The sequence below is a fragment of the Oncorhynchus mykiss genome, chromosome 4, assembly GCF_013265735.2.
Source record: "Oncorhynchus mykiss isolate Arlee chromosome 4, USDA_OmykA_1.1, whole genome shotgun sequence".
In the NCBI taxonomy this organism is placed as follows: Eukaryota; Metazoa; Chordata; class Actinopteri; order Salmoniformes; family Salmonidae; genus Oncorhynchus; species Oncorhynchus mykiss.
Genome location: NC_048568.1, coordinates 13,877,773 through 13,890,929, shown reverse-complemented (window position 1 = coordinate 13,890,929; position 13,157 = coordinate 13,877,773). Strand labels below are relative to the sequence as shown.

Below are 13,157 nucleotides of genomic sequence, written 5' to 3'. Positions count from 1 at the left end.
TATCCTTTTTACACCTGACGTCACTAGACAGTTCGTTGTCGAGGTTGACGCGTCAGAGGTGGGCGTGGGAGCCATTCTTTCTCAGCGCTCCCTCTCTGACGACAAGGTCCACCCTTGCGCGTATTTTTCTCATCGCCTGTCGCCGTCGGAACGTAACTATGATGTGGGAAACCGCGAACTGCTCGCCATCCGCTTAGCCCTAGGCGAATGGCGACAGTGGTTGGAGGGGGCGACCGTTCCTTTTGTCGTTTGGACTGACCATAGGAACCTTGAGTACATCCGTTCTGCCAAACGACTTAATGCGCGTCAGGCGCGCTGGGCGCTGTTTTTCGCTCGTTTCGAGTTCGTGATTTCTTATCGTCCGGGCTCTAAGAACACCAAGCCTGATGCTTTATCTCGTCTCTTCAGTTCTTCAGTAGCCTCCACTGACCCCGAGGGGATTCTCCCTGAGGGGCGTGTTGTCGGGTTGACTGTCTGGGGAATTGAGAGGCAGGTAAGGCAAGCACTCACTCAGACTCCGTCGCCGCGCGCTTGTCCTAGGAACCTTCTTTTCGTTCCCGTTCCTACTCGTCTGGCCGTTCTTCAGTGGGCTCACTCTGCCAAGTTAGCCGGCCATCCTGGCGTTCGGGGTACGCTTGCTTCCATTCGCCAGCGTTTTTGGTGGCCCACCCGGGAGCAGGACACGCGTCGCTTCGTGGCTGCTTGTTCGGTCTGCGCGCAGACTAAGTCCGGTAACTCCCCTCCTGCCGGCCGTCTCAGGCCGCTTCCCATTCCCTCTCGACCGTGGTCTCACATCGCCTTAGATTTTGTCACCGGACTGCCTTCGTCAGCGGGGAAGACTGTTATTCTTACGGTTGTCGACAGGTTCTCTAAGGCGGCTCATTTTATTATTATTTATTTATTTATTATTTTATTATTATTTATTATTATTTTCAGAATTCATGGCCTTCCGTCAGACGTCGTTTCGGACAGAGGTCCGCAATTCACGTCTCAATTTTGGAGGGAGTTTTGCCGTTTGATTGGGGCTTCCGTCAGTCTCTCTTCCGGCTTTCACCCCCAGTCTAACGGTCAAGCAGAACGGGCCAATCAGACTATTGGTCGCATCTTACGCAGTCTTTCTTTTCGCAACCCTGCGTCTTGGTCAGAACAGCTCCCCTGGGCAGAATACGCCCACAACTCGCTTCCTTCGTCTGCGACCGGGCTATCTCCTTTTCAGAGTAGCCTCGGGTACCAGCCTCCGCTGTTCTCATCTCAGTTCGCCGAGTCCAGCGTCCCCTCCGCTCAGGCTTTTGTCCAACGTTGCGAGCGCACCTGGAAGAGGGTCAGGTCTGCACTTTGCCGTTATAGGGCGCAGACTGTGAGGGCTGCTAATAAGCGCAGAACTAAGAGTCCTAGATATTGTCGCGGTCAGAGAGTTTGGCTCTCCACTCAGAACCTTCCCCTTAAGACCGCTTCTCGCAAGTTGACCCCGCGGTTCATTGGTCCGTTCCGTATTGCTCAGATCATTAATCCTGTCGCAGTTCGACTTCTTCTTCCGCGATATCTTCGTCGCGTCCACCCGGTCTTCCATGTCTCCTGTGTCAAGCCCTTTCTTCGCGCCCCCGCTCGTCTCCCCCCCCCCCCCATCCTTGTCGAGGGCGCACCCATCTACAGGGTCCGTAGGATTTTGGACATGCGTCCTCGGGGCCGTGGTCATCAGTACCTAGTAGATTGGGAGGGGTACGGTCCTGAGGAGAGGAGTTGGGTTCCCTCTCGGGACGTGCTGGACCGTGCGCTGATCGATGATTTCCTCCGTTGCCGCCAGGTTTCCTCCTCGAGTGCGCCAGGAGGCGCTCGGTGAGTGGGGGGGTACTGTCATGTATTGTCATGTTGTGTCTTGTTTCTGTCCTTTCCCTTCACCCTGTCTCCCTCTGCTGGTCGTTATTAGGTTACCTTTTCTCCCCCTCTTTCCCCCAGCTGTTCCTTGTCTCCTCCTAACTACCTCGTCACCCCTTTTCCCACCTGTTCCCTTTTTCCCTCTGATTAGTCCTCTATATCTCTCTCTGTTTTTGTTTCTGTCTTTGTCGGATTCTTGTTTGTGTTATTCATGCCTGAACCAGACTATCGTCATGTTTGCTGCAACCTTGTCCTGTCCTGTCGGAATCTGCCGGTCCATCTGAGCCTACGTATGTTTTGTTATTAAAGAAGCCCTGTTTACGTTAGTTCGCTTTTGGGTCCTCATTCACGCACCTTAACATTTCCCCCATGGCCTTTGCCGCCACACGTTTCCATGGCAATTCCATTGTTTTGGTCGAGTTCGATTGACCTCTTCACCGCATCTATGCGCTGTATTTTTTTGTAATGTCAGTTGAATCAACAGATCACAGCAAATATTTGAGCATATATTTCACTTCCTGCTTTGCTCCTATAGGTACACTTGCAATGGCTGCCAGTCCACCCGTTATGCCACCATTGACTTGAATGGAGACACCCATTCTCACAGCAAATATTTGAGCATATATTTCACTTCCTGCTTTGCTCCTATAGGTACACTTGCAATGGCTGCCAGTCCACCCGTTATGCCACCATTGACTTGAATGGAGACACCCATTCGCTTTCTATGGCAGCACATGCAGTAAGGAATGGAGGAGAGGAGAACATGTGCTGTTTTTTTTTTTTGCTACAGTGATTACTTGCCAATTACCGTCATCTTAAATTCAATGAACGTCATAGCCCTACCCATGAATCCCACTTACGGTGTCTCTACCACTACCTATAAATAACTGTCTCTTTTGGGGCTAGGGACATGCCCAGTGGCAGATCTGAAAGCATTGTTTATGGAGATTGTACCTTTAGACAGGGGGGGGGGGGATCATTCATCTCCTTAAGTGCCATAAGCCTCTGTCATTAAAACAGAACCTGGCTGGACTTGCTGCTTGTTGGGACTTTTCACTTTCTGTTTCAGTCCTTTTTGCCACCTTTTTCCCCCCTTCCTGACTCAGCAGTTTTGTGACCAGTGGCTTCCACCTGGGAGGAGCATCAAACCGTTTGTATTTCTGTATTTTGAAAGTTAAATATCTTGAAAACTTGATTGCTAACATGCAAAATATTTTAGGACTATATCCGGGGCCTAAAATGAACACCCGCCAATGTCCACATGTGGGTAGATTTAGATCTAATTTACTTGAAAGGAAAGTCTACTGAACTGAGACTTTGTCCTTTTGTTTCTTGGCTTTTAAAAATGTTTGTTTTTCAATGTTTGAGTTTCAACTTTTAGGGAAGAGACGACAACGCGGCTACTAGTCCGACTCAATCTCACAGGCACAAATATGACTTGAGTTGCCTTACCATGGTAACCCTTAACAGGGCAGGTGAACATTTGTGTCTCATCTGTGAAATTTTGGTATTTTTTTTAATAAACAATATATACCACATTACTTCTTACTAGTAATACATTTTTTGTGTTTTGTTGGTGTAATTTTAGCTTTAAAAAAAGTATATTTTGGCTGGTAAAAATACTGAGTGGCTGGTAGCATTTTATATATGCCACATTAACAGGTGAACCAAAAAGTACATTTTAGGTTCTGACTATATCAACAATGGACTAAAATATATGTATTTATTTGTATAGTTTTTGTATGGAATTTTCCTTTAAAATACCACTTGTCAACTGAAAAATGATGCCCACAACTTACCCATGATGTTCCATCATTTTAAGTCAATAAGTCACTGTTTTGGTCAAAGTATGATATATTTGGGCTTGAAGTGGGATATCCGAAGTGGGACATTTGTGGAAATGTCCTTTATGAGATGACGTACAAATACTTTCAAAACTACTTTTCGATTTCAGAGCTGGTGTTTTATTTGAATGTTGACACCCACAAAGCATGGCGTTGTTTATTAATTAGAAACAGCTGCAAAGTTCTTCCTCTTCGCGACTTAGCTGTGCCAGACAGTCTGGTGTCCACTTGGCTAATTTAAAATAGGGGAAGCAAACTTATGTTGGATAATTAGTACATTTTCATAGATTTTTAGCTAGTCTGTGCAATTTAAAAAAAATAATATATACATTTTTATAAATGGTATAAATATGACTGTATTTTTCAACCCCGCTTCCTCTGTTGCCCCAAGGTGACCACTAAAGTTTTGCTCTGCTACACGTTCCACTGCTTTGATTGGTGCAGCTAAAATTGTCTGCTATAATGAAAGGCACCTGTGAAAGAAAATTCAAGGAGCCATTGTTTATCTATTTTTTTTTTGTGCCTTTTGTTACATTTGTATTGGTGTTTTGTGTCCGATGCGCTCAGGGTGTTGTTACTGTAATTTGTGGCGTGCATCACGAGCCTATCATTGTAGCCTATCATTTTACTTCCCCTGTGAGAACCATGAGCACGAGCTGACTTGGCTTTGCTGTACCGTAGTCGAAGCCCGCTAGCTGCCTACCTACCAAAGGTTGCATGCACCGTGTCTATTACAATGTAGAAAAATGCACGTCTCTCAACCTTTCGACAGTTATCCATATTTCCGGAGCTTCATCCTTTATGTGTGTTTTTGGAAAATGCCAAAACTTTGGCGATAACAAAAGATGGCAAGGTCAAAGGTACTGGTTTCTATCTGTGGTGAAGTTTTCCCTAAGTGCTTATGACAAATCCAGCTCCAAAACCTAGCCAGCTAGCTAATCTTTCGAATACAGTGTAGTGAAGAAAAAAAAACAGCAACAGAAAACATTAGCTACTGTAGCTAGATACAGTGCCTTGCGAAAGTATTCGGCCCCCTTGAACTTTGCGACCTTTTGCCACATTTCAGGCTTCAAACATAAAGATATAAAACTGTATTTTTTTGTGAAGAATCAACAACAAGTGGGACACAATCATGAAGTGGAAGGACATTTATTGGATATTTCAAACTTTTTTAACAAATCAAAAACTGAAAAATTGGGCGTGCAAAATTATTCAGCCCCCTTAAGTTAATACTTTGTAGCGCCACCTTTTGCTGCGATTACAGCTGTAAGTCGCTTGGGGTATGTCTCTATCAGTTTTGCACATCGAGAGACTGACATTTTTTCCCATTCCTCCTTGCAAAACAGCTCGAGCTCAGTGAGGTTGGATGGAGAGCATTTGTGAACAGCAGTTTTCAGTTCTTTCCACAGATTCTCGATTGGATTCAGGTCTGGACTGGTCTGGTCTTGGCCATTCTAACACCTGGATATGTTTATTTTTGAACCATTCCATTGTAGATTTTGCTTTATGTTTTGGATCATTGTCTTGTTGGAAGACAAATCTCCGTCTCAGTCTCAGGTCTTTTGCAGACTCCATCAGGTTTTCTTCCAGAATGGTCCTGTATTTGGCTCCATCCATCTTCCCGTCAATTTTAACCATCTTCCCTGTCCCTGCTGAAGAAAAGCAGGCCCAAACCATGATGCTGCCACCACCATGTTTGACAGTGGAGATGGTGTGTTCAGGGTGATGAGCTGTGTTGCTTTTACGCCAAACATAACGTTTTGCATTGTTGCCAAAAAGTTCAATTTTGGTTTCATCTGACCAGAGCACCTTCTTCCACATGTTTGGTGTGTCTCCCAGGTGGCTTGTGGCAAACTTTAAACAACACTTTTTATGGATATCTTTAAGAAATGGCTTTCTTCTTGCCACTCTTCCATAAAGGCCAGATTTGTGCAATATACGACTGATTGTTGTCCTATGGACAGAGTCTCCCACCTCAGCTGTAGATCTCTGCAGTTCATCCAGAGTGATCATGGGCCCCTTGGCTGCATCTCTGATCAGTCTTCTCCTTGTATGAGCTGAAAGTTTAGAGGGACGGCCAGGTCTTGGTAGATTTGCAGTGGTCTGATACTCCTTCCATTTCAATATTATCGCTTGCACAGTGCTCCTTGGGATGTTTCAAGCTTGGGAAATATTTTTGTAACCAAATCCGGCTTTAAACTTCTTCACAACAGTATCTCGGACCTGCCTGGTGTGTTTCTTGTTCTTCATGATGCTCTCTGCGCTTTTAACGGACCTCTGAGACTATCACAGTGCAGGTGCATTTATACGGAGACTTGATTACACACAGGTGGATTGTATTTATCATCATTAGTCATTTAGGTCAACATTGGATCATTCAGAGATCCTCACTGAACTTCTGGAGAGAGTTTGCTGCACTGAAAGTAAAGGGGCTGAATAATTTTGCACGCCCAATTTTTCAGTTTTTGATTTGTTATAAAAGTTTGAAATATCCAATAAATGTCGTTCCACTTCATGATTGTGTCCCACTTGTTGTTGATTCTTCACAAAAAAATACAGTTTTATATCTTTATGTTTGAAGCCTGAAATGTGGCAAAAGGTCGCAAAGTTCAAGGGGGCCGAATACTTTCGCAAGGCACTGTAAGGTTAGCATGCTAGCTAGATACACTTTCAGCTGTCAGTGCCCTATTTGTGGATATTTCTTCACTCCATGTGGAAATCACCTCACCATTCCATCCCACCCCCAATTATAAGTAGCCTGAGTCATTCTTTGGAGGTGGCACCTAAACGAGCATTTTCGCTCTAGAACAGGAATTACATTGAAATAGGGGCGGCATTGCCCTCTGAGGTCCTTTAACGTAACAGACACATGCATCTCATGGGCATGGGCATCTTGTAATCGGAGTATTCCCACTAGATAATATTAGAGGGCTTGCGTTATGTATGGGCATTAGGGTTATCTTTTGCAATACTAGGCCATGCCATGATATTTGCAGCAAATAATCCAGGTTTTTCACCCTGATGTGTATGGGGAGTATAAAATGAGATGAGGCTTCACTTCCCTGAAGATCAGATCCTAAATGCAGCTCTACCCAACTCTTCTTTTTCTAAGATGTCCCATGCTAAATATAGTCTCGGTTTTATATAATGACAGATTGCAATGTCCACACTTTTGCCTTTTGGGGGAGAGTGATTATGCAACTGGCATCAGTTTCCCCAAGCTATAGTAACTGCACATTGGTGTCCCAAATTCACTATCCATTCATCTGAATTGCCATCTGTTGTTCTTCGTGTATCACTTTTCTGTCTCTTCTTTTTTTAAATACACTGAACCAAAAATATTTTACTGAGTTACAGTTCATATAAGGAAATCAGTCAATTGAAATAAATTCCTTAGGCCCTGATCTATAGGAATACAGATATGCATCTATTTGTCACAGATACGTAAAAAAAAAAAAAAAAAATTGGGGGCGGGGATCAGAAAACCAGTCAGTAAATGGTGTGACCACCGTTTGCCTCATGCAGCGTGACACATCTATTTTGCATCTAGTTGATCAGGCTGTTGATTGTGGCCTGTGGAATGTTGTCTCACTTCTCTTCAATGGCTGTGTGAAGTTTCTGGATATTGGCGAGAACTGGAACATGCTGTTGTACACGTCGTTCCAGAGCATCCCAAACATGCTCAATGGGTGACATGTTGGTACATTGGGACATTTTCAGTTTCCAGGAATTGTGTACAGATCCTTGCAACATGGGGCCGTGAATTATCATGCTGAAACATGAGACGATGGCGGCGGATGAATGGCACGACAATGAGCCTCAGGATCTCTTCATGGTATCTCTGTGCATTCAAATTACCATCAGCAAAATCCCAAATTGTGTTCGTTGTCTGTAGCTTATGCCTGCCCAAACCATACAGCCACAATGGGGCACTCTGTTTACAACGTTGACATTAGCAAACCGCTCACTCGCACGACGCCATACACACTGTTTGCCATCTGTACAGCACAGTTGGAATCGAGATTCGGCAGTGAAGAGCACACTTCTTCAGCGTGCAAGTGGCCATCAAAGTTGAGCATTTGCCCATTGAAGTCTGTTACGACGCCGAACACGCAGATGAGCTTCCCTGAGACAGTTTCTAACAATTTGTGCAGAAATTCTTCAGCCTTGTATTGTCCCCAGCACAAGGTGCACCTGTGTAATGATCATGCTGTTTAATCAGCTTCTTGATATGCCACACCTGTCAGGTGAATGGATTGTCTTGGCAAAGGAGAAATGCTCACCTAACAGGGATGTAAACAAATTTGTGCACAACATTTTTGAAAAATAATCATTTTTTTTCTGGGATGTTTTATTTCAGCTCATGAAACATGGGACCAACACTTTACATGTTGCGTTTATATATATTTCTCAGTATATCTCAATATTTCCTCACAACAGACTTGGTGAGCTGGTGTCCTTTTGAAAGGTGCTTATCTCTGTGGAAGGACTTGCCTTCATAATGTCTGTGGTATCAGGTGCCAGGGTGGCAGACATCAGCCCCAGGCCTTCAGTTTTCGCATGCTCTCTTGTGGTCTTAATCACATGCAAATCCCCGCCTAGTATCATCTTTTTAAACTCAGACACTAAAGGATACTGGCTGCTGATGACAGATGGCACCCAATCCTGAAGACACAGATGTATGTTGAACCATCTTACAAAATGTTTGTTTCCAGAAGGAAAAACAGATAAAATAAGAGTCTTTGGCTTTCTTGAACCATGCCATTATTGTTACCATGGGTCACAAATTAAGATTATCCTCGTCTTTTTGCTGGCCTCAAAGAGATAGAGAAATGCGTCATGGGACATGATGCAGCAATTTGTGGTCAGTCTTCTAAAAATGGCCAATGCTCGGCCGCTGGTGGCAGTTGCCACATTTTCCCCAGGGTACAAGCAGGTGGAGCCAAACATATCCCCATGTTACCCTAGATTATAGCTTCCCTCTAAACGATTTATACACGGTCATGTAGTTGTTATCTATTAACGTCAATTAGGACTACGTAAATGCAGTGTATCTTCGTTTTGATAACCTATGTCTTCCCTGTTGATTCTGTTGATGGTAAGGAAAATGCTTGTGCGACTCAAGCTCTTTCCCCTTCACTTGTGTTGCAGCTGTTTGTACGTTGACTGAGCACTGCCCTAATTTGCACTGTAACCGTTGATTTGTTCATCCTGTCGTCGGTCTTTGATGTCTGTGAGAGAGAGAGAGAGAGCTGGTCTGTTGGACGTGGTGCTGGCCTCCGATGCTGGGCAGTGCTCCAATCAGGCCTCCCCCTCTTACTGTTACTGTGCCCAGCCCCAGGCTTCAGATGGAAGGGAGCATTCCCCACATATTCACTTTTAAAGCCACGTAAACACACACACACACACACACACACACACACACACACACACACACACACAGGTTGATAGATCGATCAAAGGGTCCTCTTCTCTGTGCGCCACAATACCACTATGCCCCTAAAATAATTTTGGGGCTGACTGTTTGAACAGCTCTGATGCATCAAGCTAGGCAAATGAATAAGGAAGGATATGACTTCTCCTTTACAAGTTCAACCAGAGAGGAAGGGAGGAAGCGAACAGTGTTTTGAAGGCATCAGTGTATCCGTATCTTGAGTTTTAAACGTGAGAATCATTGGATACAGTAGGTACAGTGTATAGCCGTGTTTAACGCTCTGTCCCAAGTGGAGCCCTATATAACGCACTACTTTTGACTGGAGACGTATGGGCCCTGACCAGAGTCATTTGGGCCCTGGTCAAAAGTAGTGCACTACATGGGGAATAGTGTCTTATTTGGGACGCGACCTGGGTGTCTTAACTGTAGCAGGGTGGCATTCCAGAGGGAGAGTGGGGTCCTGCAGGGTCCACCCAGCAGAGGTTGTCAGGCGGGCCAGGCAGACACTTTGTACGCTGGCCAGGGCGGCCTGTTCTGTTTATTTGGAGATTAAATGGAGTGTGAGGAAAAACACTGGCAGGAACGACTGGCCTGGAGATCACAGCCAGATGTTTGTGAAATGATCCCAGCACCCTTTTTTCATAATTTCATAAAACTACTGGAGGATATCACATTAATCCGTTTGGCCCAGTGTTTATCAGTTGTGTAGTCTTTCATAGGACACAATTGAATGAGAATCTGAAGAGTTGGTTGTGAGACTGATTTGGGCTGTTCAGTATCTGTTTTTTTTTTGTTGGTCCAATGCTGCCCTCTGCTGTTAAAGTCAGCTTTACAACATTTTTAACATGATAAATAAAGCTTCCACAGAAAATCTGTTGTATATTTGTTTTCCTTTTGGCCTTACTAAATATATGCTTTTCTGTGCAATGCATGCTTTGTTATTTTGGAAACATTCGGAGTGTCTGATCTCGGGTACCAATCTCCCCTGTCGGAAGACTTGTACTTCATTAGGGTTGGTCTTGTTCTTGCTTAATGCAATGTTTCTGTTGTACCACATGATGGCAGCATGCGCAAATCTTTCACAGCCTGGAAGTCCTGTTTGTTTTGTGGAAGCGGAGGGTCATTTTCAGTACAGAGAGGAGCTTGACAAAAATGTTTATTTTCTTTACACCATGTGGGAGCTGTTACAGATGCCCTTTAGTCTTTCACCTGTATATATGCATGTTGCATATGGAAACACAACTCCTTCATAGTACGCGGATGTGAGACTGTTTGTATTTGGCATTTCACCCCCGACGCATTGACATTGCATTTGACTAGGTAGAGATTTAAAAAAAAAAAAAAAATGTCATCCTTATTTAACTAGGCAAATCAGTTAAGATCAAATTCTTATTTACAATGGCGGCCTACCCCGGCCAAACCCGGACGACGATGGGCCAATTGTGCGCCGCCCTATGGGACTCCCAATCACGTCCGGTTGTGATACATCCTGGAATCGAACCAGGGTCTGTAGTAACACCTCTAGCATTGAGATGCAGTGCCTTCGATTGCTACGCCACTCGGGAGATCTAGGATCAGCTTCCCCTCCCATCATCCTAACCTTAACCGTATAGTGGGGAAGATGCTAAACTGACCCAAGATCAGCGTCTAGGGGCAACTTAACCCTACTCCCACGCTATGCAGCTAGCTATTTATCCATGAGCCTCTGGTGTTTGTAGCTTATGATGACCTCTGGTGAGGTGAGGCCTGTGTTGCCTTGAAAGAGGGAAAGAGGGAGTAGAGAATAGGGTGAGTGGGTGTGAGTGTGCTCTCCTATCCCTGCTGGCTGAAGTTTGGGCACTGTGACGCTTCCTCCCTAAGTGCTCCTCCCATCTCCTCTCTGTGCCAGGATAAACTCCTGGCCTGATGAATACACTCCCTACTCATCTGCACCCGGGATGTTTCCCTAAGCCTTCTTTTCTCCTACTCGTGAAAAAAAGCAGCGCCACTTCTCACGTATATTGGCCCGCATTTTACTGCTCCACAGCAAATTCAACTATGTCCGGTTTCAATAAGCTTGCATATGTGTCCATGTTCATTTTCAATTTGGCCTTAGACTTGTCGTATTCACAGGAGACAATCAAATGCATTCCTGTTCGGGTACTTCGATGCGACATGTTCCGTGGATTCCTCTCCTCAGACAACGTAGTAGAAAAGTGTGTGTTGCCGTGCTGTATCAAATGACTCCTCACATTATAATGTATTTATTGCTTTTGATGCTGCCATTCATCAGGCTTTTTTCAGTACGGACGGTCAAGTGGGATGGTTTGACTGAGATCAGAGCAGGGTACCATATTTACCTCTGGCCTACTATCTTGGGCGCAGCAGGGGATCTTTAAAGAGCAGGCTGCCCGAACCGCTGTCTCTCTGTGGGGGTGGGAGATGACCCACACATTCCCCTAACCGCCTGCTGCTTCCTGTGACATGGCTCAGGGAGTGGGTGTCCCAGACAGTCCTAGTGCCGTTGTACTAATCGGTTTCCCCCGTCCACTCTGTTTCATTCTACATGAGCTAGTCCTTTCCTTCATTCCAATCAGACCAGTCAGCGTCAGAGTGTCTCAGGACAGTGTTTCATTATCCTGGGAAGACTTAGGCTGCATCACACATGGTCCCCTATTCCCTTTATAGTGCACTATTTTTTACTTTTTGATCAGGGCCCATAGGGCTCCGGTCAAAAGAAGTGCCCTATATAAGGAACAGGGTGGCATTTGGGATGCATACTAAGTGTGTCTGGTGCTTATTATTCTCTAATGAAAACCATAGACTGGCTGAGAGCCTTCGAACTTCAAACAGACAATCCACTGGGTTAGAAGGGGAGTGGTGTCTGTCTTCTGACCTGGCCTGCCAGGATGTCACACAGCCATGTTGGATATTATTCATCCACTTGGTCAGGGCTCTAACCTATACTCTAACCTTTACGTGGAAAATCGAACGAGCAGAAGATCATCACTTAAATGTTACTCACAAGTTGTTGTTTATGAGAAAAATAGATGCTCTGTGTCTCGATGATTGTTTCACAAAGTCTTAGAGGAAGACCGCTTTTTAAAAAGAGAGAGCGGTTTGCTAATGTTCAACACTCACCGTTGAATTGTTGTCATGAAATTGCTTTGTTCTCTGTCCAGGCATGCTTACCCTCTGTCTGTGTGTGTGTGTGTGTGTGTGTTTTTCTTCTTCTTCAATCTACACACAATACCCCATAACGACTAAGCAAAAACTGTTTTTTTCTTTTGACATTTTATTTAAGAAAATAAAAAACTGAAATATGACATTTACATAAGTATTCAGACCTTTTGCTATGAGACTCGAAATTGAACTCAGCTGCATCCTGTTTCCACTGATCATCTTTGAGATGTTTCTACCACTTGATTGGAGTCCACCTGTGGTAAATTCAATTGATTGGACATGATTTGAAAAGCACACACCTGTCTATATAAGGTCCCACAGTTAACAGTGCATGTCAGAGCAAAAGCCAAGCCATGGGTTCAAAGGAATTGTCTGTAGTGCTCCGAGAGAGGATTGTGTTGAGGCACAGATCTGGGGAAGGGTACCAAATAATTTCTGCAGCATTTGAAGGTCCCCAAGAACACAGTGGCCTCCATCATTCTTAATTGAAAGAAGTTTGGAACCACCAAGACTCTTCCTAGAGCTGGCTTCACAGCCAAACTGAGCAATCAGGGGAGAAGGGCATTGGTCAGTGAGGTCACTCTGACAGAGCTCCAGAATTCCTCTGTAGAGATAGGATAACCTTCCAGAAGGACAACAATCTCTGCAGCACGCCACCAATCAGGACTATTGAAGAGTGGCCAGACAGAAGACACTCCTCAGTAAAAGGCACACGACAGCCCGCTTTGAGTTTGCCAAAAGGCACCTAAAGGACTTTCAGATCATGAGAAACAACATTCTCTGGTCTGACTCTTTGACCTGAATGCCAAGCATCACGTCTGGAGGAAACTTGGCACCATCCC

General features: G+C 44.8%; 1 protein-coding gene across 1 annotated transcript in view; it reads left to right on the top strand.

Moving 5' to 3' along the window:
* The window catches only part of LOC110522132 (5'-nucleotidase domain-containing protein 1), a 58,812-nt gene that overhangs the window by 26,066 nt on the left and 19,589 nt on the right, over positions 1 to 13,157 (top strand). The window lies entirely within an intron of this gene.